At 43.3% G+C, this 26,314-nt stretch overlaps 1 protein-coding gene and 1 long non-coding RNA gene across 2 annotated transcripts in view; one reads left to right on the top strand and one right to left on the bottom strand.

Annotated features, from left to right (window-relative positions):
- HPSE2 (heparanase 2 (inactive)) overlaps positions 1-26,314 on the top strand; it is a 159,213-nt gene that overhangs the window by 68,271 nt on the left and 64,628 nt on the right. The window lies entirely within an intron of this gene.
- LOC136646071 (uncharacterized) lies at positions 18,015-18,788 on the bottom strand. Its single transcript, XR_010794195.1, has 2 exons — positions 18,702-18,788; positions 18,015-18,425 (listed from the first exon to the last, which is right to left on the bottom strand). It is a non-coding gene; the product is annotated as an uncharacterized lncRNA (long non-coding RNA).

Here is a 26,314-nt window from a genome sequence, read left to right as displayed (position 1 = left end):
AAACACCAAAGATGTTGACAACCTACCCCCACCTCCGCAGCTGAGTTTTAGTGTGAAAACAAATCACAGATCTGCAAAATGTAGTTTGGCCCTATGTCACCTACATTATAAAGTGCCAGCCAGTGCAATCCACATCCTACTGAAGCTAGTATCAAGATTGCATTAATTTTAATGAACTGGAATCCATTCACAAATAGGAATCAAAAGCCACATGGAGCACTTTAAGAAGCACTAGCAGGAAAGGGGAAAAAAAACACAACTTTAGTTAAACCTGCAGATAACAGTGCACCTGTCATAGAGGAAAACAATCATTCTGCATTAGCCACTGTGACTGAGCAGCAGATACTTTCCAAACATGATAATCTGACCCTAAACCATAAAAGTAAACATGGTACCAAAATTGAGATTTCTGATGAGAAAATACTTTTAGCCTTCTGTCACCTGGGCCCAGCCCCGGTGGCTGGGGTCTCCTCAGTAGCAGGGGTCTCCTCAGGAGAAAGGGTTTCCTTGGGAGTAAATCACAAGTACTGTCTGGACTGGGCTCCCAGGCAGAGCATCTCCTGGAGAGTAGGGCCAAGACCTCATGGGATCTCCAGATGGTCACTCGCTGGGCCAGCTACTGGCTTCATAAGGAGCCTGGGAGGCATGGGGAAAGGTTCCTCCTCCCTGGGCTCTGGCTGGGGAGAAGTGGCTGGGGGAAGGGTAAGCAATCCCTTACCTCTACTTGTTCCTGTAAGGGCCAAAAGGGTCCCTGGTGGGGGCAACTGGTCCCTCCCTTCCAGGGGAGGCACACCTGAACCAGAACAGGGTGCTGTAGACCTTGGGGGTCCTGAACCGTTCAACTTTGTTGTACCTGCACGGAGGTGAAACTCCTGTTGAGGACTATATACCAGGGCCCTTGTGGCGTAATAAGGCCCTGATGAATGTAAAGAATATCACCAGATTAAATTGTTCATGTAAGCCAGTCTCCAGGTCTCAGCACCTCCTTTAACTCCGGGGTAAGTTGACTGCCGCCTCTGCGCCGCCCCCGTGCAGCCCCCAGGCATAGACCCCACACCTTCTTTCTGATTATACCTGTTCTATCTGATTTCACTGTTCTTTTGGGACCATCTCTAATGCCGCAGGGAGAGACAGTCACTTTTATCCAATAAGCAGTCCGATTGCTGCCCTGGCACTGAGACCGCAGTGCTGGCGCTGGGTGTTGCAAATGTGCCATAAGGCATGTTTACATCATCCAGAGAACAAGTGGGGCCAGCGGGGAGGCTTGTGCTGCCCCATCGATGCTGCAATGGAAGCCCTGGCTGCTGGCGGAGCACAGGTAAGCCCCAAGCAGCGCAGAGGCAGTGGGAGGGTGGTGGGCGGGTGTGGGGAAGGTGTTCCTGGGTGGAGGAAGAGAGGAATGGCAGGAAAGACAGGACCCAAAGGGCAGATGGGACAGATGGAAGTCTCCACCAAATCCTATCCCCTGGACAAAAGGGGCCTTTTGTCCCCAGCTACTATGGCAACCCAATGGTCGGCGTAGAATGAAGAGCCTCCGTGTCGGGTGGCCAGCCTGACACAGAGGCTCTGGATCCAGTGGAGCAAAGCTTCAACGTTTCCGCATCCCTCCCCTCCTCCCCCCTCCCCTCCCCAGAACACCGCCTCCTCCCATGCCCCCACCGAACTCTCCACTGCTTGGCGGTATGTGCAGCCGCCGAATGGCAGAGCTCCAGTTCTCCATCGGTGCTAGCTAGCACTGGTGCTAGGGCCTGAAAACATACCGGGCCAGACTCGGAGCACACTGAATAGGATTGGGGCCTTACATAGGACTTCCCATTTATCTGCCCATTGCAAATAACTTCCCATTGCCCATCCCATTTATTTGAATGGGACTTTGAACTTACTCCCAGGTTAAGTGTATATAGGATTGCATCCCCAGTTGTCTGAAAAACCATTTTCATAAGACATGAAACATATACTAAAAGAAAGTAGGAAACTTTCTAGGTTGTTACAAAAATGACATGTAGTTGTCATATTACAGAAAAATACACATAAGGGAAGATGAAAAAGATACCTCAACAGTGGCATAACTAAGGAGGTGCAGGGGGTAGCAGTAGTATCGGGCAACAAGCTTTAAGAACATCAGAACATAAGAACAGCCCCACTGGATCAGGCCATAGGCCCATCTAGTCCAGCTTCCTGTATCTCACAGCGGCCCACCAAATGCCCCAGGGAGCACACCAGATAACAAGAGACCTGCATCCTGGTGCCCTCCCTTGCATCTGGCATTCTGACATAGCCCATTTCTAAAATCAGGAGGTTGCGCATACACATCATGGCTTGTAACCCATAATGGATTTTTCCTCCAGAAACTTGTCCAATCCCCTTTTAAAGGCGTCTAGGCTAGACGCCAGCACCACATCCTGTGGCAAGGAGTTCCACAGACCGACCACACACTGAGTAAAGAAATATTTTCTTTTGTCTGTCCTAACCCGCCCAACACTCAATTTTAGTGGATGTCCCCTGGTTCTGGTATTATGTGAGAGTGTAAAGAGCATCTCCCTATCCACTCTGTCCATCCCCTGCATAATTTTGTATGTCTCAATCATGTCCCCCCTCAAGCATCTCTTTTCTAGGCTGAAGAGGCCCAAACGCCATAGCCTTTCCTCATAAGGAAGGTGCCCCAGCCCCGTAATCATCTTAGTCGCTCTCTTTAGGGGGGCAACATGCTAAGCTTGACACCAGTGGCCAAAATTGTGAAAATCTTGGTGTGTACGAATAATACCATCATGTTATATATCATTGGAAAGGTATTTAATGCAGAATGCAATTGGAATATCTGTATTCTATCAAACATGGCCAATTAACCAGAAAACAAAAACACAACTTTTGTTTATGGAATAAAAAGTGGATTTCTTTAACTCAAAAATGACCCGTGAGACTAATTGTTCTGAGAGCCAATGATATGTTGTTATGACACAGCATGGAACCAATAAGGTGTTAATATGAGTCAGCTCTCATTTCCATGTATCATAATACAGGTACTCCTGCTAACTGATAAAGAGGCACTTCTTGAAGTGGGGTTCCTCTTATATTTAGTAGGGAGAGAATAACTGTCCCTCTTCACCCCAGTACTGTGTCTCTAACCAATAAAGGGCACACTTTTTATTTATTTACTTAATTTGATTTTGTTGTGGAGGTGGGGCTACAAAATCTTCTTTGGTCCCAGGTAGCAGATAGGTGCCTTAGCTATGCCACTGGCTGGAGGGAGGTGGCAGATCAAGTGGGTGGTGAACTGCTGGGGGGAGGAGGTAGGTTCCCCCCAATTTGCACTTTTTAAAAAAGCCCGAGTATGATGTCATTTCTGATTAGGATGTCACTTCCGGTTGTGACATCACTTCTGGGGCATCATTTTGAGCTGTGAACCGAGCTACATGTTCATTGGCTATGCCACTGTATCTCAGATCAATCTCAGTTAGATACCCCACGTAGCATGCATGCACCAGTGAAGAAAAATGGTAGCAGTTATAGCTAAGGATAAAATGCCTATAATCTCAGAATTACTATGTCTGATATATAAACAGAAAATTGTACTTGTTTGTATTTAGGCATCAACTATAATCAGAAACATTTCTAAGAAAGAGTTTGTGAGATTTTGGAAGAATAACTTGCTAGAGAGATATTCTAAGGGTGAGAATTTTAAAGAGTTGAATGCCAAAACCTAGATAGATTGTGTGTCTTATAAAGTACCATTTTGAGATAATTTTGATTTGAGACAATTTACCAAAAGTATTTCTGAAGAATCTATCAAATTGTCATGATTTAAGTACATATTGCAACATTTTGATCCAAATTTATAGGATTATACTTTGTTCTCTGTTCCTAAGAACTCTTATGCATCAGTTTGTTCTTGACCTGGCTCAAGGTAGCAATAAATCTGCGGATATATATAGATCATTGTCCCATAATTTTGGAATTGCGAACAGAGTGTAGAAAGTCAACATATAGACAATGGCAGCTAGATGATTTATTGTTACAGAATGAAGAGGTAGTCAATAATGTGTCAGAAAGACAGGAGGAATCTTTTTGTATAAATATGACACCAGGCAAGTGTTGTCTACCCATCTGGGAAGCATCAAAAGCTGGAAGAGGAATTTTGTATTTTTTTTAACCGTCTTATCTGACGAAGAAAAGAAGGAAAGAAAGAAATCCCTTGACTTTACAAATTCAGAAGCTTGCACAGGAGCATAAAATAACTTGTTTTCATTCGAGGCCAGAATCACTGAAAAAGCCATTACATTTTGTAAATTGTATGCAGACAGAAATAATAATGCAAAGTTATGAAAGAAAGGATTTAAAGGTAATGAACCAGATAATTTTGTAGTTTATATGTTAAAAAGAAATAAAAAAATTCCTCTGATTGATCAGTCTCCTTGATTTAGAGCAGTGTTTTTGCCACAATATCAAGAGGAGTAATGGAAGAATTTGTTTAAATTTTATGACTCAGAAAAGTCTATAGAAACTTCAGTTATGAGATTTCTGAACAGCTTAGCTATTTTGCAATTTAGTTAATTCAGAGCCCAATCTTGAGCTCCTGTGGTGCGCGGCTGCGGTGGCACTGAAAACGGCTGCCACCGCATTCTGGGCGCCCACGGCAGCTGCAGGGGGCACCTTGGGAGAAGAGGACTTTTGTCCTCTTCCCCTGGGTAAAGGGATTAGCCCCGCATTGAGGCTACTCAATTCACCACCGACAAAAAGGTCGGCATTGAGGTAAGAACCTTTGTGTCAGGCACTTAGCCAGACACATAGGCCCTGGATCCGGTGGAGCATTGGGATAAGAAGGTTTTGAAGTATTGGTGTCTAACAGTAATTTAAAAAGGTCCGCTAATTAATTTATACAAAATGGAATTTTATATAACTGGAATAGAAAACAATATCCAGTACCTAAGTGGAGAATTGGGTAATGCAAACTTTTCAAAATGAGACTTGATTACTACAGAATTTATCAAAATTAAAGTTGCATACATATTTCTATTGGAAATTAGGCTGCACTTTTTCCTGGCAGTAAGTACGGATGAATATACCTAGGATAAGACTGATACTCATAGTTGAGTGAAAGCGCCCTACAGGTAGACCACAGCTGCAATACAAGGACATCTGCAAGAGGGATCTGAAGGCCTTAGGAGTGGACCTCAACAAGTGGGAAACCCTGGCCTCTGAGCAGCCCGCTTGGAGGCAGGCTGTGCAGCATGGCCTTTCCCAGTTTGAAGAGACACTTGGCCAACAGTCTGAGGCAAAGAGGCAAAGAAGGAAGGCCCACAGCCAGGGAGACAGACCAGGGACACACTACACTTGCTCCCAGTGTGGAAGGGATTGTCACTCCCAAATCGGCCTTTTCAGCCACACTAGACGCTCTTCCAGAACCACCATTCAGAGCGCAATACCATAGTCTTTCGAGACTGAAGGTTGCCAACAACAACATAGTTGAGTAATTACCAACTGTCCAATGCATTCACCCATTATTGGTGACAATGCAGTCACACCTATGGGGCATATACTGCATCCACTGGTGGTAGGGGCAATCAGGAGGCCTCAGTTAGGTCAGGAAAAATATTTTTCTCAAATCTCTCTGTAGGCCTTCTGGTGGTCTACAGGTCTCCTCAAACCCTTATATAGCTGGTGGAAGTCCAAGGAGAAAAAACAGTGATGACTTCTTTTTATGGTAATTTATTATTCCACTGACACTGGCTGTATTACTGGGAAGGGCCTGTGTCGGTATTGCTTTGAAATGACAGGCTTGGCATTTGGCCCTTGTGCTGGCTTTCATGTGCTGTTGGTTCAGCATGGCTTAGGATAGGATGAATGTTGTGCCAGCAACCGTGAAACTTTGATGCAACATCCAAATAAGATTGGGCCATTAAATATATTTTATTACTCCATTTTCCAGGACCATCCAGTTGGTCTTATATAACTTCCAGATTCTTATCTATATTGAGATGGTTTCTGAATTTGAGTCCGGTCCTTAAGGAATTTCACTTGGTACCTTTCTCCATTTGAAACCGTTCCATTCAGCACAATCCTTGGCTGTAGAGTAATGGAGATGCACACTCAGAACTAAATTCACAGGCATCTTCTTCTGGATGCTGTCTGCAGTGATTTCTCTCCAGGGCACAAGGAAGGGAGGGGCATTACTAAAGCTCTTGCCACTGAATATATTATGCAGGTTTGAACTGCTCAAGAAGTACGTATATTACAAAGCAAGAACAGTGAGATCATTACCAGCCACAAGAGTACTAATGGTGAAACCATCACAGTTGGATCCAAGTCGAATCCACTGATCATTGTGCTTAATGCTAAAACCCATCCACCTTCTGTGCAAGGGAAAACTAAATTACATGGAAGTTCATAAATGATTTCACCAGTTTTATTTAAGCCTAGTTTATTCACCCCCTATCTCCCTGGAAGTTACAGGAAGGGGCACAAGTAAAAGATGTGGATGCAGGAGGCAAGGAGAAAAAGTTAGGAGTTTTTGATAGCCATTAACTGATCTGTTAGTTATCATGGATATTGGAGAGGGCTGCCTTCTCTTTATTGGGTGAAATTAGAAGGACCAAATTGTATAACTGACCTCATTGAAATGCGAATTTTGTTGCTTTGCTTCTCCATGGGTAATAGTTTTACCAAAGTGTGTGTGTGGTGAGGTGCATTATGTTCAAGCTTTGAAAAGTTAGGCCAGGATTTAAAACCAGTAGCACCACTGAAGCAAATGGTTTTCTTCCCTGGAAAAGTAGCATATTCTAGGAGAGAATCTTCCAAGGAGTGCCACTACAAGGAGCCTGGCTTCTCCTGGTTAGAGATCAAATGATTAAGGAATAAGAAGTGGTCAGGTAGCTTGGAAAGTGGCTACCATCCAATGAGGTTTCATAGTTTATTTGTGTTTTCCTTACTGTTGTTTTGTTCTTAGTACCTCTTGCTTCATCCTGAATTCAAACTGTTACCCCTTAGGGAGCTTAGTGTCTGTATCGGTTTGGTGAGCAAGAAGTCTAAGACTGCAATCCTACCCAATTACCTGAAAGTAAGTCCCATGGAACTCAATGGACTTATGAGTAGAAATGCATAGGCTTGGCTGTGGCTCTTTGCCACTGTAATTAGGCATGGAAAAATGTCAACAACTCATGTCCTGAAATAATCTGGAGTTTACTAGATCTGTGGTTCTCTGAAGTTGGGAATCCTGTAAGTCTTTGCAGGGGAGGGGGTGAAGGCAGCAACATGACTGCCAGGATCATGCCGCTGGGGATGAAAGGGTTGTTTTTTTTTTTAATTTACCAGGGACAGCACCAGCCTCCCAGGAGGTGTGGGGAGCCTGCATATGCCTCCGAAGGTCTACCCAAACCTCAGGTAGTCTGAAAACGGTCATCATGACCCACTTTCAGTTTTCAATTTAAAAACCCTTTTGTCCCTGGCAGCGGTGTGATCCTGGCGATCACATCGCTGCCTTCATTCCTCCTCACCCCTTAAGGGGGCAGAGAAAGGGCTTCCCTGGATGACCCACCAGTCTGGGAACCTCTGTACAAGATTATTTTGCTAGCTATCTGGATATGATCTAGTGAATCAAAATTATTTCTGAACTGGGACTATTTCTTAGTGCTAATCTTGACCTGAATATACTGACAAACATTTCTTTATCTAATTCTGGGATTTTTACATTAGCAATTCACGCCTTCCTCCCCTTCCATGCAAAAGCTAAAGCCACGTCAGCCTTCCGCTCGGCATGTTAAATCAGCTTTGCTTTTAAAGAAGCAGGCTTGGGGGCATGGGCAGGTGGCGGGGTATTTTCTAGCAAAGAAGGTAAATTAGTTTTGGGCTGATATCTGTGTTGATTATAGTTTGGAGATGACAGGGATGCATGTGAAGAGTTCAAAGTGAAGTGAAGGGCCTTATAAAGGTATTAAAGTAATGGGAGCAGGTTTTGTGATATACTGTTTCATTTACTCCACTATATCTTGCTTTGGTTTCATGACCTGTCCCTCGCCTCACTAACCTGTTAGAGACTGTTGTGTTCCTTTCCTTCCTAGAACCTTAGTTGGAGATGATTAACCAGGGTTAGTTCCCTAGGCACAATCCTAACCCCTTCTGTCATTGCTTTCCAGCACTAACATAAGGGCAGTGCAGCTCTGAGGTAAGGGACAAACATTCCCTTACTTTGAGGAGCCCTCCATGAGTGACACCCAATTGCAGGATGCAGCACATGTCCCATTGGCACTGCTATGCTAGTGCTGGAAAGCACTGAAATAAGGGGTTAGGATTGTACCCCTAGTTTCCTAACTCTGTAAGGCAGCTTGCAAACCAAGGCATCTCCCCCTTCCATTAGCTTATCCCACCCTGTATTTTCCCTACCTTTGCACATCTCCTTTGTAGTAACATTTCCAAAACATCTCTCCTAGCCCGCAACTGCATCTGGACTTGTAACTGTTTTGGAGTTCTTATTCAAAATCATACATTCAGTGATGATAGTGGCCATGGGGAGGGGAAACAAAAGCATTTAAGAAGCCAATTAAGGTTTTCTTTTTCCTTAAGTAAGAATGCTGTAATTATCACCTGTTTTTATCAGGTACAAGTTGCTATACCAAAGTTTGCTGAACTTTCCCTGATTAGACATCAGTACATGTAGAGTTCCATGTTAAACTATTGTAGCAATATTTAATGGAAATAGTATCCAAAAACTTTAATACTCTAGACATTAGAAGGGCATCTTTTTCCTGAATTATATGTGATGGAGTTGGCAGAAGATGAGCTGCCAGAGTGGGTTCATTGGGATGCACTTCATCTTTGTGGTCTGGGTAAACTGAATACACACACGTGCAAGACTCTAACCATTTGAAACAATGTTGAGGCTTCCATTTTAGTATTCTTCCAACTGAAATCTAATACGCTGCAACTTTGCTTTGCACACAATGTTCTTCATTCAAAAGCTTTTAAAAATGCTTTCTTAAGTTAAACAAAAGCAGAAGGGAGAAGAGGCATGCACAGAACAGCAGAGATGTCTTTCTGCAAAGATTGGCAGTGAAATGGTGTCCATGAAGAAGAAACACTTAAAGGATGGAATCTTTGTTGCTTTGATAAGTTGAGGCCAGTAGAGAGACCAAGGCAAGGTTTTTGTGCCAGCATAATTACATAAAACGAACACAAGAGCCTGTGGTGAATAAGACGGACCTATGATGTCAGCCCTCCACTCATGAGTTCCCTCCATTTTGTGAGACACAGAGTGTCTTTTTTAAAACATTTGCTCTCTAACCAGTACAAACATAAACCTGAGAAAAAACTCTCCAAAGATTCTTGCGTCTCATAAAATGGGAGCATGTGACCTGGCTTGCACAACCTGTTGCCCAGCATTATCCTTTTGTTATTGTTTCCAAATGGGGACACTTAAGAGTTCTTCCTCTTCTGAAACAGCCAGGCCAAGAATGAACAATGGCCTTATGCAATTAAAGGAAAACTCCAGCCATTTTACAATAGGGGCTCAACAGGAAGAATAATGCTATTTACACAGTCTTGGCAAATACTGAGAAACCTTGGTGCAAAGGGCATCAGCTTCTGAGCTCTTCTGCTAGCCATGTAGCAAATGCTCAGAACAGCTTGAGCCACTGTGGAAAGGACTTCTAGGTTAGGTTCTCGCTAGATTTTGGCTGCAATCCTATCACATTTACCTGGGAGTAAGTACCATTGAAATAAACATGACTTACTTCTGAGTAGACATGAAAAGGCTTGCTCTGTTTCTTCCCAGATGGATGAAAGGAGCCCTTCAACACTCCTACAATAGCATTTGAATTGGGCCTTAAACCCTGGGTAAGGTTACTTCATGCAGCAAGGATGGATTGTACTGCTATTTTGTTTCCCTCCTTCTGGATGCTTCCAACATTAAAGCAAGACTATGGCACTGTTGATTTAGGTATTTCAAATTCCAATACTGAGTAAAGCCATTCCATTTTGAAACTCTGCTGTTAGTTCTACTGTTTGCCAAATATTACAGTTTGGGAGGGGGACAAGGTTGGCACATTCAAGAATACTGTTGTTTTCTGATGATAATGCAGTCCTGGACAACTCTGGTTGCTTTGTGTATTCCTTGTCCGGGACTGAATTTTGACCTGCTGGCACAGACAAACTGCTACTGGCCCATGCGACAGTCACAACCTCCTGTTCTACAATGGGATTATTTGGGGGTGGTATGCACATGTATCTATGTCTGTATTTCCAGTCCCAGCCTCAGAAGGCACCACTTTCTTCCAGCAGGAGGTAACAGAGAGCATGGACTTCAGTGGAGCAGCTGGAAGACTGACTATGGGCTGTGGTTAATCAGAAGAAAAGCTGCAACTATCTTCCAGAATGTAAACACCCTTATAGTTTAATGGGCCTATTTACATTGAAGGAGACCAGGAAACTAAATTTGTTATGTTGTTCCAAATAAGCCTGTGCAGATGGTAAGCAGAACCAGACGGGTCAGCCAGCATGAGTGCAATGGATTTTCCTTTGGAAAGTGCTTGATTTTATCAGGTTGTTTACTAAACTGTCACAACAAGGCATGAAACCAAGGAACCCTTGAGCACACTGATACCGGCAATATGTTCTTGAGAGTGGGCAGTGATGGAAACATGCCTTAAGTTGTCTTCCCACTCCACATTAAATGGGATAATGAGCTGGGTTTCTCTCAAATCGCCTGACAATGGCTTGATACACTGGGGTAGGGGTAATTGTGGGCATATTGAGAATCCGCACTGACCATAATGCATGGCTCCCCTGGAGCTATATTTCATGCCTACTGCAGGCAACGCAGGTGAGAGTTTCCATTTGGCTCTAGAAAGAAGCTGTTACTTAAAAAAAAAAAAAGTATATCTTTGCCCAGAGTTATGATTAGGTCTGTCATTTTCTTTGGACTGCAATAAGGAGGTGGCTTATCTGCCCCAGGCTGGAAGGGAATCTGATGCTCAGAAAATTAGGACCAAAGGAGTCAAAGTAGTTAAGTTGCACTTTCTCTTCCAACTGGGAGTTCCAAGCCATTGCAAAATATTTCGCCACCCCCACCCCATAGGCTTTGCGTGTAGATTTACAATTAAATTGGTTCTGGTTAGCAAACAAGAACAGGACGGTTAAATTGAATTTTCGAAGGAATGTTGTGAATCCTGTGTGAAAAAAAATAAGCCCTCCCTCTTGCCCTTGCCTACGCTGCTCATCTTGTTGCTGCAGTTCATACTCAGACATCTCTCTAGTCAGGAAGTTCCTTCTATTGCAGGTACTGGTTCTGTAACTAAAGATTTCTTCTTTCCCCAGATTCAGTGATCATCTTGCTCCCTATCACCTTCACAGTCCCGTGTTTTCCATCTCCTATGTTGCACTTTTTGATCTTGCTATGATGGCATCATAGAGGCCAAGGGGAGTGTGGCCTCCATGTCTCCATGTTTGATAGTATTGCTGGGGATGCTGGCTGTATGAGAGTTGTGGAAAATGTGGATGCTTTTGTGGTGCTCTGGATAGATAGGTCTCTGTCCTGAAGGTTTCCAATCCAGAAATGACACAAGGGAGACCATGGAGGAAGGGGAAGAAAGTGGATGGAGGGAAAGCCTGTGAAGAATATTCGATTATTTATCATACTTAAGCTCAGTCATAGCGTAGTATGGAGACTACATGGTTGAGTCAAATGCCTCTGAAAAGGATAGAATTTTGAGGAAGCTTTTGAAGGAGGCATTATGGAGGATGACATGGGGAAAGCAAGGAAGAAAGGGCAGATATGCTTTAGGGATCAGGACACCTTAAGACAGGTGAGGGAGGTCGAGGAGCAAAGGTCACAGACTGAGACATGATGGATTTAAAGAGATAACGGGGACAAAGTAATGGAAGGCTTTAAAGGTGAGGATAAGAAGCTTATGTAGAATCTGGCAGCTAGAGAAGTGAGGAACCTGAAATAAGTCAATGGAGGACCAGAACAGAGAAGGTTAGAGACCACCAGGGCTTGCATCAGAAATTTTGTCAATTGGATAAACATGAAAAACTGCATTTTTATAATACTGTGGAAGGAGAAACAACATGATTTTCCAGTGGACTGAATATGGAGGGCAGAGTGGAAGGCTCTGAGTATGCATGTCTACTCAGAAGTAAATCTCATTGAGTTGAATGAGACTTACTCCCAGGTAAATGTGTATAAGATTGTAGCCTTTGCCTTAGAGCAGGGGTGTCCAAAGTTTTTGGCAGGAGGGCCACATCATCTCTCTGCCACAGTGTTGGGGGCCGGGGAAAAAAAGAATTAATTTACATTTAAAATTTGAATAAATTTACATAGGTTTGCATAAACAAATATACTAAAGATGAACTTATATGAATGAATGAAGGTCTTGCATTAGCTCAAGGCCTATAAAAGGCCTTGCACAAAGCAAGGCCAGCCTTTCCTTTGCTGCCGCTGCTGCATCACAGACGTGAAATAACAAGCAGTCGAGGGAGCCCTCATCCCACAGCTCACACAAGAGGTTAAGCAGTCACCCTCACACTGAGAGCAGTTGCATCGGGCCAGTGTGGGCTCCAACAAATCTCCAGAGGACCAGAGGCTCATTGGAGACTGGGGGCTCCCTGAGGGCCACATTGAGAGGCCTCGAGGGCCGCAAGTGGCCCCAGGGCCGGGGTTTGGGCACCCCTGCCTTAGAGAAGACTAAGGCTATGTGCCTGATCTGCAGGGAATGGTGACATTGTCAGTAGACAGGAAGAATAAAGAAAAGGAAGATTTGGGTGACAAATGAGGAGTTCAGTCTTGTACATATTGACATGTGCTGATGAAAAGTGCAAGTGAAAATATCTAGGAGACATTTGAATAAACTGGATTGGATAGAGGGAGAGTGTTCTGGGGTGGAGAGGGAGAGTTAGGTACCATCAGCATTTGGGTAGTACTGAAATCCATGTAATTTCTTGTGGTCACCTGGCAACAGAATGTAGAGGAAGGATACAGGGTAGGAATTTTTTTCAGGCATCCGAATTGGCCATGGTTGGCCGATTTTGTCAAGGACCACCATCAGCAGCATATTGTCATTTTTGTAGCATTCTAACAGAGCAATCTTGTGCATGTCTTCTCAAAAGTAAATCCCATTGTGTTTAATTTTACTTCCAGGAAAGTGTTTTAGGATTTCAGCCTAGGACACTTTCTTAGTTCTATTTTGCTCCAGCTGGAACCTGGCTGAAAGTTTTTTGTAGCTGCAACAAAGGAAAATTAGAGCTACCTGATTTTATGACTTTAGGAATTCAAATCAGCCTGTAGTTTTACAACTCTTGTTATACAAGTGTAATGTTACAAGTTACAGGACTTGACAGAAAAACAGCTCATTGCTCAGAAAACAATCTTATGCAGCATAAATCTTAAACTGGTCAAGTACTAGTCCCCCATCTTGGGGGGGGGGTCTCCTATGTTTGATTGTAACAATGCAGGTAATTGGGGAGGAAATGTATTAACTCCTAAACAAGCTGAGATGGTTGTTCTGTTTTCTTAATCTATTCATTTAGTGAGACAGCATTTATGTTGTTCTGTTTCTACTAGCAATATATTGATAGGGTTTGACAAGCAAGACAGGTAGACAAGCATGAAGTGGTAAGCTGTGAGATAATTGGCTTGGCTCCTTCCCTCTCACCTCCAGTCCTCTTCACCCATCCCTGCCCTGAATCAAACAGTGATGTGAAGCCTGAGGCCTGGCCCTGCCCTTCAATCATATCATGGTGATGGCTGGATCTTGGGTGCAGGGCTTCTTACAAGGAGTTAATGTGCCAAGATCATTCTCTGGTCTGCTGGTGTTATTGGAGAAATTTCAGTTACTGAGGCCCAAGGATAGTGATAAGGAAAACTATCTGGAAACTGCAGTTAATGCAAAATAGACCTGGAGGTCTGCTGACTATGTGGAACATACCCTGCTAGTTTCCATATGGCTGTTCCTTGGCACAATTCAAAGTTTTGAGCGTAACCTTTGAATCCCTAAAAGTCTTGTATCTGAGTACTTGAAGGATTGCTTTCACCCACACAAACCTGCCCATATTCTAAGATGGTCTGCACCTTCCCTTCCCTGGAGGCAAGTGCTGGCTTAGGTAAGTAACCCCCCTTCTGTCCCGGCAGCGGCACAATCCTAGAGATCATGTTACTGTCATCCCCCCATGCTTCCCCTTAAGGGGCCAGAGCCAAGTGCTTCCCTGGGCAAGAACTTCCATGATTTAGGTAAATGAGACTATGAGCGTAACCTATCTCCCTTGTAATTTCAGCAAGAGGTATTCAAGGTGGTTAACAGCACAAACCTATGTGTGTCTACTCAAAATTAAGTTCCACTGAGTTAAGTGGGACCTACTCCCAGATAAACATGTGTAAGATTGCAGCCTAAGAAAGTCTATTCAAGGAATAATTAACAGCACAAGCCTATGCCAGCCTTCTTTAGCATTAAGCAAACAGGTCAAATCTTATTTTCTGCCATTATGCAGTCATACAGGATGCTTTCATGCATAGAAATCAGGCAACTTACGGTAACACCACTGTACCTACCACAAACTCTCACCTGGGGCTTCTCTACTTTTGTGCTTGTCTCTCCAAATGCTGTCCATGTGCTTTGCATTTAAGGAGCCTGGAAACCCTTGGCCCCTTCACTCTATTACATGTCATAGATGGATTAGATGGATGGGTTTGGGAGTTATTTAGTTAGAAACTGATGTGCAGTTTTCTGGATATTTATTTGACCAAGAAGACATTCATATTTGTATTACCTGATTTTGAAATATGGTTTTAAACATTACTCTAGTAGATAAAGCTTCAATACGCACTTCAAGATGTGTGCAGATCAACTTGAAAATACTTCACTCCAGGATGTTGACCTTTTGGCCCCCTCAGGAACTGTCTCTGAATGGAAGCTGCTCTGTTAGGAACCAAATTCCTTTGGAGGCTTTAGTGGCAGCTCCTTCTTTCATCTAATCAGGTTTAACCTCTAATAAGATCTTCTTCCAATCCTTGCCTCAAAAGGCAGGCCGATGGCACCATTACCCTAATCCTCTCCTCCCCTTCTCAGTTTTAATAGTGCTCCTAAGATCAGAGCAGGAGATAGATTTGAGCAATAAGAGTGTCTGAGAACAGTAATAAGGATGGTGCGCTGATAGAGGTTGTTCTGTGTATCAGTGGGAGTTGAAAGAACCTTCCTAATCATACTTCTGTCGGTTGAGAATTACTTTGAATATTATTTGCCAGCTCTGTCATGCTTGGCCAGGCATTGAGGTAGGCCTCAGTGGGGTGGTCCTATTTCAGCACAGGCAGGATGACAGGAGACACAATCAAAGACAAGCTGGGGATAGATACCGGTTTGAGCAGATGAGGGGACAGAGACAGAATAAGAGTGATAAGAGTGGACCTGATGGTTGAGTACCAAAGTAAATGATGTACGGTTAGGTGAGACCCTGTAGTTATTCAGTGCAACTAGTTGCTCGGACTGAAGGGCTGTTTTGGAGGCATAGGTCTTATACATGCATTTGTATTGGGTTGTGGGGTCAGCTGACCATGTTCATCTTGACAGTGTTTAGGATTGCATTTGCTCTTTGCCTAATTTAAGTCTAATCTGCTTGGCTGGCTGGAGGGCTAGGGCATGGGCGGGGCAGGAAAAGAACCATGGTTTGTCTTCTGAAAGTCCTACTCAAAGAACTCCCCAAAACTTTACATGGAGTGTTAATACCCTATTGCTAATTCCCAGTTCCCAACTGCAATGAGGCTGAGTTTTCAAAGGCCCTTTGGGCTGTCCAGTTTAAAAAACAGACTAGTAGCAATGCTGAAGATAGAAATGGAAAGGAGCGCACAAATGGAGATATATCTGGGGATAGCACTATGAGAACTGTCACAATAATGCCCATCGACTCTCAGTGTGGCTCTTCTCCTGCCCATTTGTGAAGAGGGCTGTGGTTCTGGGATTATTCATTTATGCAGGACACATGGAAAAATGTAGTGGTCAATTCTTTCTCACCAGAAAGGTCAACACATGAACGCACTGGTTCTGAGAGTGTGGAACTTGAGAGTTAGGACATCCTGGTCACTCTGTAGGCCTGCAGCAACACAGTGATTAGTTCAGGATGCTGGCTATCTATCACTCTATCACTGCAGCTGCACAAGGTGGCCAGGGAGCTTGACCCATCCGCTCCACAAGTGGAATGCCTTTTCATTCTAGGACATGAGCCAACCAATGCTTGGAAAAAAATCTCATCACCAGTTTTTCAGATAGTTTGAGCCTGTCTATCTGCTTATATGATACATCTGCCAGGACCTAGGGAGTGTTGTTGATCTCATGAACAATTATATGGTTTTTCAGTGCCTCTCAGCCAATTACCAAGCAGAGCTCAAAGCACTCTGCAGTGTGCAGCACAGGATATGCCATTCTACTAACAGTGCTTGGTGATACCAGGGAGGCTTCCCACAAGCAAGAGAACGCTTTTAGGGACAGAATCAAACAAGGGTACCTCTTTAACAAGGCAGCAGTTCTTTGAAAACCTAGACAGCGATGACAGTGTTCTATACTTTATTCTGAACTCCACATATGTCCTACTGTGTTGGAGCAATACTAGGGTTGTCAGATGTCCAATCCTTTCTGATTTTTGTTAACTTTGTTGTCAAATTCCATGAAGCTGCAGTATTATAGAATCAAAAGTAGCAATGTTCAGTGGATATTTAGCAATAACAGTTCCCAAAGAGAAGGGCACATCTGATAAATCTCTAGAAGTAAGCTTGGTCGTTATTTAGGCTCCCTCACTCCTGATCCAAAGACAACTGGATGGCGTGATGATGGGGAGAGCTAGTTTTGGTTTGTGTCATGTCACATCATATGACTTTTTGGTACTGGTGAACAGGTACCTGCAACAAATCTTCAGGGCTGCATTTGTACTCTTGGAGGGCATTATCCTGGCATGGCTAAGGCTTATATAAATGCTGCCTGGAATGTGCAAAGGGACATTTCTTCTTTAACTTCCTTCTTTAAAGTCAGTATTTGGGGCATGTTTTTAATTAAGGATTTCAGATCGAAACATTTCCGGTTTTATGTGTGTGTTTTTTTTTCCTTAGGACAGTTTTCAGTTAAAATGTTTTAGAGTTTTGAAAAATACCAGATGCCCAACTCTCATAATGTGCAAAAGAAATGTAAAAAATCCGCCAGCCCTTCTTGGTTATTGGGCAGATCCACGTGTGTGATGCTGGCAGAACCTCAAGAGGTGGGGTGACACAAAGAGGGAGAACAATTGGGGTCAGACGGGCCAAATTAGAGTTGTTTGTAATGTCTCCTGGTATCCAGCTGTAGAGCTAGACAGAGATAAAAAATGGTTCTAACCCAAACTAGGGTATATCCTCATTTCTTCTGCTCAACATAAAGAATGTAAGATGAAGTTGCTACTACATTACAGCTTTTGAGATTTCCCGCAAAGCCTATTTGTGCACCTCTACAGGGCTTCTTAGAGCTAGAAAGATAAACATGACCATCTTGCCCGAAGCGCATGAAAAGTATGTCTTTCCGTTCAAATGGTTCAAATTTCATGGCTTTTTGAAATGTCTGGGGCATGGAAATAGAAGGGCCATTTTTTTAAAATCTTCAGTTGGAAATCACCTTCGTATATAGATGTAGCAGCAGATGCCTAGGGACATAACATATTCTTGAGTTGTTTAGGCAGGGATCCTGCTTGAGCACAGTGGAATCAGTAACACACCCTGCACTGTCTAAGGCTTCTTTAATAGAAAGGAGGCCTATGTTGGAGCAAGGCTTTTGGTGACTAGACAGAATTTACTGTTGCCCTGCATAGGCCTGATCTTGTCTGATCTCAGAAGCTAAGCAGGGTCAGGCCTGGTTACTACTTGGATGGGAGACTGCATGGGTACTGTAGGCTTATACCATAGTCTTTTGAGACTGAAGGTTGCCAACCAGTAAATATGTATTTAGCACTTGAGAGCAGTATTTTGCAAGGTGGTGAATGATAGATAAGATATAAAATAATTCAGTATTAAAAATGTCTATAAAAGAACCATTTTATGTATCTTAGTAAAAAAAATCACTTATTAAAAGCCTTTGAGACAGAAATATTTCCAGAACCTGCTTAAAAACTGTCAGGGAGGTGAATAGTTCTGCATCTGCAACATCACCTTTGAGAAGGTGCTGCTCCAAACTCGAGTAAGTGATGAATCAGAGTGCAGGGCCCGAGAGAAGATCTTAAAACTCAGCTTGGTCTGTATGGTTGCAGGCAGTCCCTGTGGTGACCCTGGTCCAGAAGGGAGGTTTCTTGAAATAGTCTGTTGTCTTCTCCAAGCAAGAATGGTGATTTTTAATCTCTTTGTCTGCGACTCAATATTCCCAAGCCTTTCAGGACAGATTTGATTGGCATTTTCTCCTGTGTAACATTGCAGCTGCAACTAGGTTTGCCAGCTCCTGAAATTAAAAAACAAACAAACAAAAAAACTCCAGTTGTGAGGAGGCCTGGGACCAGAGCTCAGATGGAGCCTATGGATGGAGCCCGCCCATTTTGGGTTAGACTGGAGCCAGAATCCAGCCCAGAAGCTGTTGGTTTGCTTAAGATGTACAGCTAAAAACAAACCCACTGAGGGGGGAAGTGGTCTTGCCCTTTGTATTTCTAGTAACTGACCCCAAAGAAGAAAATCTTGCCAGATTGTCCCCTCCCTCCAGATTGTCAGTTGGCAATCCTACCTGCTATCTAGAAGAACTACTTCTGAGAGGAGTGAATGGTTAGAATCAATTTTGCTGTGACTAGTACTGAGAATGAAAAAACTGCCTGGGCAGTCTTGTTGCATATATGTGGATCAAGTGCAGACTCAACCCTCTGGCAAAGATGGAATAGGAATGAAGAGAATCCACTGGATTCTTTCCAAGCCTGGAAATAGCAGCCTTACTGACCTCTTGTACACACCTAAAAACATGGCAATGCTATGCAACAACCATGGAGCAGTCTTTATTCCAGGGATAGTCTTGTGGGTTTGGCCGTGTTCATGTCTATGTAAACTCTTCTGGAGAGAGCTCCATTGTGCTTTTCAGTAGTGAATCTCCTCTTCCTGTAATTGTTTTCCCAGCGGGCAGCAGGACTGGCGAGGAAATGGCTGATTGGATGTGCTAATTTATTGTGGCTGGTAAGCATTTTATTATGATTAAGCAAACACATTGAAAATGTGCTCAGCATTTGTATGATCCGTATCATTCTGAAGATATTTCCTATTAATGCCAGAGACTGTGAGTTGCAGGGCCCTCTTTGATAGGGCTGCTGAAGCAGCTTTCTTGCTATGTGAATGAGTTCCAGTCCATTTGCAGCCTGGATTGGTATTTTAGCTCAAATCCGATTTCATTGTCTGTGTATAGGGGTGCAGTATTAGTTTCTCAGTATGTGGAAACAGTGCGTAAGTGAGCAAGCAAGAGAAACTACTTCTGAGGCATGTGGACTGAAACCAAACTGAGATGGGGAAAAAGACTTCCTCCCTTCTACCTAAAAAGGCATGTTTGGGCTGAGGAATTGTGAACTTTCGGGTCATATGGGAGTGTTTGGTGGAAAGATTTTTTTTGGTTGCTGTTGCGTGTCCCATGACTAAAATATGTAGATTTCTCAGCAGTGTCCATTCTCTAAAGTTAACCAAGTCATGCTGTAATGTCTCAGTAATTCTGAGATAATTTGTACATTCTGTCTGCTGCAGATAAGTTTGTAGCTTACGAAGTGACTTGGCATGCGGGTGCTGAAAAAAATCTAAGACACTTGTTCTGGGGAACATTAGATTTTATTAAACTGTAACAAATGGTTTTAAACAAATGAACTGAAGTGAGCTGTGCTCACCCTTTCACCTTTCCTACAAGGTGTTTTGGGTCCTGTTTATACATTGTACCCAGCATGTGGATGCCAAGTTTAGCTGAGCCATTTGTGTGCAGCTTGGCTATTTTCCCCGTGTACCAGCAAAATGGCCTGAAACAAATCTCTGTAGTGGTGTTGTGAAAATAATTAGATCCAGATGGCAAACCATTGCATGTAAACAGCTCACCTCCAACACTTGAAACTACAGTATTTAAAACAACCTCCATGTGGTGGCTGAAATGTGTAAACCAACCCTGAGCCACCGCAAGAGAAGGAATGACACTGCTGCTTGTCATGAAAGGCAAAACTCTCCTTGTGATACCATAACTAGACTGAAATGAGTCCTTTTGTGTCCAGAGTCCATGATGTACCATACTGATCAGTTCTGCCATGTTCCTTCCTTATGTTCTTCCGTGAGCTGCACCCACTCACTTGCCATGATCTCATCTATGTCTGAAGAGTTTTCCTTTCATTTCAGAGCACAGGATAACTGGGCCGTACTACTAGGTTCTTTTGAGAATGCCTAAATGTAACTGGAGGATAAAGTTAAAAATGATAAGAGATACAGGAGACGTCATGTCAGTGACATATGTGTTGTTTCTCCATTTGCCTTCTTTTCCTGTGTTGGCAGAAAACAACTCAGGCTCCGTATGAAATGCATATGGATATTTGAAAACCATGTTGGAATTTATTGTTGTCATTCCTGTGATAGCTAAGCAGGGGTTTTTTGCAGTGCTTTACTGACTGACATTGTAGTGCCAGACAGTATGTAACAGTAGCGATGTAGGGCCTGCCCATACATGAGGCCAACTGAAGCAGCCACTTCAGGCAGCAAGTACGGTGGGGTGCCTATCTCTGTCCATTCCTCACCTCCACTGCTCCTCCTTCTCTTCTGCTCCTTGCGTTGGAAAAGGAAGAGGAGGATAGAAGTGAAGGAGAGTCCTGAACAAGAACACCGGAGAGGAAGGAGAGCTGAGGCTGCTACGTTTCTGGTTAAGGGGGCAATGTTTGGTATGCTGCCTCAGTTGCCAGGATGGGTTGAGCTGGCCCTGGATAGACAGACTGTTTAGAATCTAAACGGTCTGTCTCTCCAAGGCCAGCTTAACCCATCCTGGCAACTGAGGCAGCATGCTAAACATGGCCTCCTTAACCAAAGATGTGACAGAGGTTCTTACAGCTCAACCCCTGCTGGCCCAGAGCATGCAGTTGTTCTGATGGAGTGTGCACTGCATTCTATGGGCTGGCTAAAGACCAGAAAGCCCAAAAGAGGTAAGTAAAGAACATTTTTACTTACCTCTCCAGTAGGTCTCCTTACAGCTATGCCAACTCTTTGACTAGCTGAAATCTGAGACTCTAGGTCCAGAGCCAGAAAAGGGGAGGAATAGGATCCAGCATGCACTGCTACCACTGTAAACTGCCCCTGGTTTAGCCCCTTCAAATCTACACCAAATCCTCTCCAAATCTGCCACTGTTGCAACATATCAACAACCGTAGAGGTTCTGCAGACCAGAATCACCTGCATGAGGTCTCTGGGGCTTTGCGCTGTGGAAGTGGCCTGCAAAACGGTGGAGCCCTTACTGCACTAGCAGCACAGGCCTTACTGTGGCAGATTGCAAGATCCACCAGCGTACAGCCCAGATACAAGTGGGCCCTTCATCTAGCTTTCCTATGAGTCTTCTAATCCTTGGAGTGAAGTAGCCTTGTCCTCTTCATGAAGTGCATAGTTTTGGATGTATGGTTCAACTGTGATAGCAGATAGCTATTCATTCGCTTTCACAGCACCACATTCTGTGTCTCTGTAGCTTATATTTACTGTAGCAGAAGCATTTCCTAGTAGTGGGCATGAAACGGACATATTGTCCTGGATACTAAGTATAGATCAACTTACCCCATTGTCAGAGGGAAAGGTGGGGCATAAATATTTTAAATAATATGTATGTTTCAGTGGTGAAACATTTGGACAAAACATTAACATCCTTTGTAGTCAAAGAAATCCCTCCAGAAGTTCTCCCATGGATGCAAACTGTTGTGTCTGAACTTGTTCTTTGAATCTAAAAAAGAACTTGAATTATGGGTGTGATGCGCAATCCTGGTGGAGCTGGAGTATGATCTGAACTCACTGCAACTGTAAACAGACTTACAAAGAGTACCCAGGAATTACAACATGTCTGCTGTTAATGAAGCCTGTAGTTCAGTGTAAAATGTCACGTAATGTCTGCTTGAAGGCAGGTACACTTTTCCCATCGCATGACCTTATGAATCCAGTGAACATGTATAGTGCTTGTGTGGCTTCCATATGCTGATGTGGTTATGTATCTCACTGGAACTGCCCAGAACAGAGAATCCTTTTTCTCTCTAGTATACTTAACAGCTAGGAATGAATGATACACAGAAGGCGGGTAAGGTTCTGCGACCTCAGTGACTTGCATCAGTGGAAGACTGATTCAGACTGGAGAGTATCAATATTCCAATTAAACATGAAGGACAGGTTTTGGTTCAGGGAGGGTCCCTCCCCTCAAGTCTTGCCTCTAGTCTCTCTCCCATGCTTTGCTTGTTTAAAAGGCTAGAGGCTCTTCGGAAAGCAACTGCTTCTTGCCTATTTCGGAATGCTTTTAAACTGTTCCAGAAACCACGTTTGTTGATAGATCAGGGTGCTCAGAGAAAAGCGGCTGATCTAAGCTGTATGAGAGTCGGCATAAACTACACCACGGCAGTGCCAGCTGTCACTGCTTAGAAACACATAATAGATTCTGCTGCTTTTCAGACAGCAGATCTTACAGCCACATAAACCAGTCATTCTGTCATCAAAAAGCCCTGGCAGCAGAGATGTGTGCTCTCCGTAACTGCATTCCTAGGATAGTTCCCAGTGCAGAGCCAGAGGGAGGCAGCTTTGCAACACATTATTTCACGATCTGGCCTCCATAACAGAGGAAAAAGAAAGGGGTCATTGCCAGAGATAGGGCCTGCTGAAGCCCTCTGTCAGGTGTCTCGTGGCATGTCCTGATTTGGGATGGCTAGTGTACGTTCGGAGTTAGGATGTACAAGCCATGGACAAGAAGAACAAAGTATTCAGAATCAAATTAAGAATCAAGTTCAGGGCAGGATTGGGTTTTGATGTTCAGGAGCTAGCACAAAATAGGGCCCATGTTATGATGGCTGACCCATTGTTTTCAATAGGCCTTTCCTATTGTAGTCTCTTATGAGTGATCAATAACACTGAGAGGGTAAGAGCAAGCAAATGGAATTGTGAGTGTCCTTAAAAGGGCAGAACAGGTACAAATGGTTCTTGGGGCCCTTTTATCCCATCACTAGCAGAAGGGATTCCTCCCTCAAACCTTTTTGAGCTCTTTAAAATTGTCTGTCTCTAGTCTAGTCTAAAGCTATAGTCCGATCTGCATGTAAGAAATTCCATGGAGATTCCAAATTCCATTAGATTTGAAGAAATTTACTTCTGAGTAAACATTATAATAAAGTTATGAACATTTGTATACTGCTTTCAGTTTGCGTAGCAAAATAAAACAAATAAGTGGTCCCTTGACCCAAAAGGGCTCACAATCTAAAAATATTCCAAAGAAACACCAGCAAACACCACATTGATTTTACAGTCATCCACACAGCTTCCAAACCTCCTCTTGTTCTCTGCAGCCCACTCCATGATTGATTGATGTCGGCTCTCTCCCATAGACTGAAAGAATTGCCATTGTTAATGTTAAATGCTATGGCAATGGCATATCCTCAAAGCCAAGGGAAATAATGGAAAAATGGAAAAAGTCTAAGGATTATTAAATTTATTGCCTTGGTCAATAGCATCAGCATGCTGCTTTAATAACATCTTTGGAAACCTTCTCTTAGCAGTTCCCAGGTGCAAGTTTTCACTGGCACAATCACATGACAGTGTGCCTCACTGCAGTCTATGTGGAGCTCATACTTTTGTACACAGGGGCACATACCTTTGGGATGGAGCCCAACCCATTGTTCAGCTGGAATTGCATGCTCCCTACACTGAAAGCCAGACAGTGTTAAGTTTATACTGACAGCTTATTGTCTAGCTAGCTCCATTTTTCCTGTTTCTTTGAAGAAAAGCAATGCCTTTCTAAAAGCTTCAAAAATATGCACTAAGGGCACACTCCTAACCAACTTTCCAGCACTGACTTAGCTGCAATGGAGCCCCCAAGGTAAGGGAACAAACATGCCCTTAGCTTAAGGCCTGCTTCGGGTGCTGTAGGCTTATACCATAGTCTTTCGAGACTGAAGGTTGCCAACCAGCTTGACTACCTCCCCACTGCAGGATACAGTGCTCACCACGTTGGCACCGCTATGTCAGTGCTGGAAAGTTGGTTAGGATTGCGCCCTAAGGCGCACATCAGAATATGCTGCCTAAGAATTGTGAAATGGACATAGACATGCAAGATCCTAGTCAGTTTCCTGATTGCGCTAAATAAATGAAAATTTTGATTATGCTGCATATTTTACTGGTGAACTAAAGTCCATACAGTTTTATGCTACATTGAATCTGCCACAGGTGCCACAAAACTCCCTGATGTTTTTTCCTGCAATCTAATATGGCTTCCCCACTGGAAGTAACCGTCATTAGATTTCCCTTTTATTTTGTTTTCCGGAAGCTTCATAGATCTGATGACACTCTGGCTTATGTACCCAGTGGATAGGTAGCTAGATGGCTGGCTGCATAAAAAGAATTTATTAGGTCTTATTGTCCTATCACACATCTCTTGAACTCAGCCCTAATGACTTATTGCTGGCATGGAAGGGTAAATGGTAAAGCTTCCCTAAAGTGTGAATGGGCTTCAGAGTTGCCAACTATTTGAGTTCTCCTGTACCCTTAACAGCAGCCTGACATACAGCCAGAAATTAAGCAAGAGAAGCTTTTATTTTTGCTTTATTTTCATGCAAGGTAAAGAGCTTCACCTTGTAAATGTCTGCATGCCAGGATGCTGCTAATGATACAGGAAAGCTGTAATCCTATATACACTTACCTGAGAGTAAGCCCATTCAACATAGTGGGACTTACTTCTAAGTAAGCATGTATAGCGATGTGCTGTAAAAGAGGTTGACAGTCCTACCTATGAGTATGCATGGGACGCATGAGAAAGGTGCAGACATCTTTTTCTAGACCTGCCCCTTAAAAGTGTGGATTTCCAGTCTATAAGTATGTGAAATCTAACAAAGCCTTATTGATGTCATTCACAAGTGGGAACAAGCAGATCCTCTCTATTAAATTTCCATAAGCAACATGTTTCTTCAGTTGAATGCCTGGAAAAACAAGTGTCCTGTGCAGTGCAAAAGGTTTGAATTTTTGCAGGGTGGCCCCACTCTGGGTGGAATGGGAAGAAGCCATTTAATTGAAGCTTTGGTAACTGAGAACATAGTGTTTCCTCTTTTTCTGCTGGTACCTTGCCTACTTTTCTACATTCGTTTATGATCTACCAAAAAGTAGTGGTTTTAAGTGGAATTCATGTTCTGGAGCAATAAAGATGCAAACTTTAAGCAAGCAACCATGTTTTAAGGTTGGTCACAGCGGAGCCTGGTGTGATATTTTCTAGCTTGGTGCTATACAGATGAGAGAAACATGTCTGATATAATTTTTCCTTTTGTGCAACACTGCTTTTAAGGGTCTGAGATATCTCTTCGACTCTCTGGACCCAGCAACCCTAGTCTGTTTCTGAGCCATAATTGAATAAAGATCTGAGTTGGACAGGGTTGCCAAATCTTCACTCAGACAGAACCTCTACCTTTTAAATGTTCTGATGCAACAGCATTCTGATACGATTTTGCCCCTGACCAAGATGTCCTCTTTTCCAGGATACACCTTCTTTTTTAGCTTTGTGTATTGGAAAGAACTTAAATGTCTTCTCTTTTCCTGTGAGCAGGCCCCTGCAGGCAGCTCCTAGCCTTCCTGTAATTAATAAATTATATGTAGTATGGTTTTAAATTTAATAACAAATAATATAGTGTTTAAATTAACCATATTAAATTAATTTATGAGTGTTTTTAGCTTTTATTTTGTCATGTTCTACATTTTTCTTGGATCTCCTACATTTTGGGGTGCCCTGTCCTCTTTTGCAGTTATGACATGACATCTGGTCACCCTGCCCCTGACCCATTTCTCCTTGGGTTTCTTTATCTACCTTACTCCCCCCACAGTGGACAAGGACGAAAGGAGATGAAGAGACTAGTGGAGGAACGAGTCAGGAAATGGAACAGCTGCATGTCATGTCAGTGCTGTAGAGCATTTAAAGCAGGGGTGTCCAAAGCTTTTGGCAGGAGGGCCACATCAGCTCTCTGACACTGTGTCGGGGGCCAGGGAAAAAAAGAATTAATGTACATTTCAAATTTGAATAAATTTACATAAATAAATATTTTCGAGATGGAACTTAATGAATGAAGGTCTTGCAATAACTCAAGGCCTATAAAAGGCACAAAGCAAGGCTGGCCTTTTCTTTGCTGCTGC

The sequence above is a fragment of the Tiliqua scincoides genome, chromosome 3 (genome assembly GCF_035046505.1).
Source record: "Tiliqua scincoides isolate rTilSci1 chromosome 3, rTilSci1.hap2, whole genome shotgun sequence".
NCBI classification, from domain to species: Eukaryota; Metazoa; Chordata; class Lepidosauria; order Squamata; family Scincidae; genus Tiliqua; species Tiliqua scincoides.
The sequence above is the reverse complement of the archived record's forward strand: the minus strand, read 5'-3'. Positions and strand labels throughout refer to the sequence as shown.